Source organism: Coenobita brevimanus, chromosome 48, assembly GCF_032717465.1.
Source record: "Coenobita brevimanus isolate Jiangsu-jjx chromosome 48, ASM3271746v2, whole genome shotgun sequence".
NCBI classification, from domain to species: domain Eukaryota; kingdom Metazoa; phylum Arthropoda; class Malacostraca; order Decapoda; family Coenobitidae; genus Coenobita; species Coenobita brevimanus.
Genome location: NC_137001.1, coordinates 8,076,726 through 8,077,423, shown reverse-complemented (window position 1 = coordinate 8,077,423; position 698 = coordinate 8,076,726).

Sequence of the window (698 nt, the reverse complement as noted above, 5' to 3'; positions counted from 1 at the left end):
TGCGTGTATGTGTGTTCTAACTCCATCTGGTATATGTGTGTGCATGTATGTGAGTGTGTGTGTGTGTGTGTGTGTGTGTGTGTGTGTGTGTGTGTGTTTTAACTAAGGTATGGGTTAATACTACACGTCTCTTCAGTCTGCCTATCCCAGAACAAGCCTCAGATGAAGGCCACCCTCTTCCATATTTTCAACTAAGAACGTTCCTTCCATGATTTCTCTCCCATTGAGCACCCCCCTTTCCATGCACGTTAGCTCTTACGCTGTGCATTCCGTTCTTCCTTCCTCTTGCCTACATGGGGGTTCTGTCTTTCTCACTCCTTGACTTGACATGAACGGTCCGTGTCAGGTACGTGAATGCCAACTCCGGGCGCTCCCGTTACATCTTCACCATTCCGAGTGAAGGGTGGGGGTCATCTATGGCTCAGCTCGCCGGCCTCAGGGGCCAGGGCACCAGCACCCGCATGACCAACTCCATCATCATCCAGAATGACCCCGATGTTCAGGAGGTGTGGGACGTCGCTAGGACCATCAAGTGTGACTGGGTGGATAGTTACATCAAGACTGTCGCATTCAATCCCTTCACTGTCGGGATGCTAGACGCTCAGGAGGTCGTCTTCGAGGGTGACCAGACTATCGAATGCTAGATGGACTTACTGCAGGGACGCTGGCCTAACACCAGAGACATGGACCCTATAGTT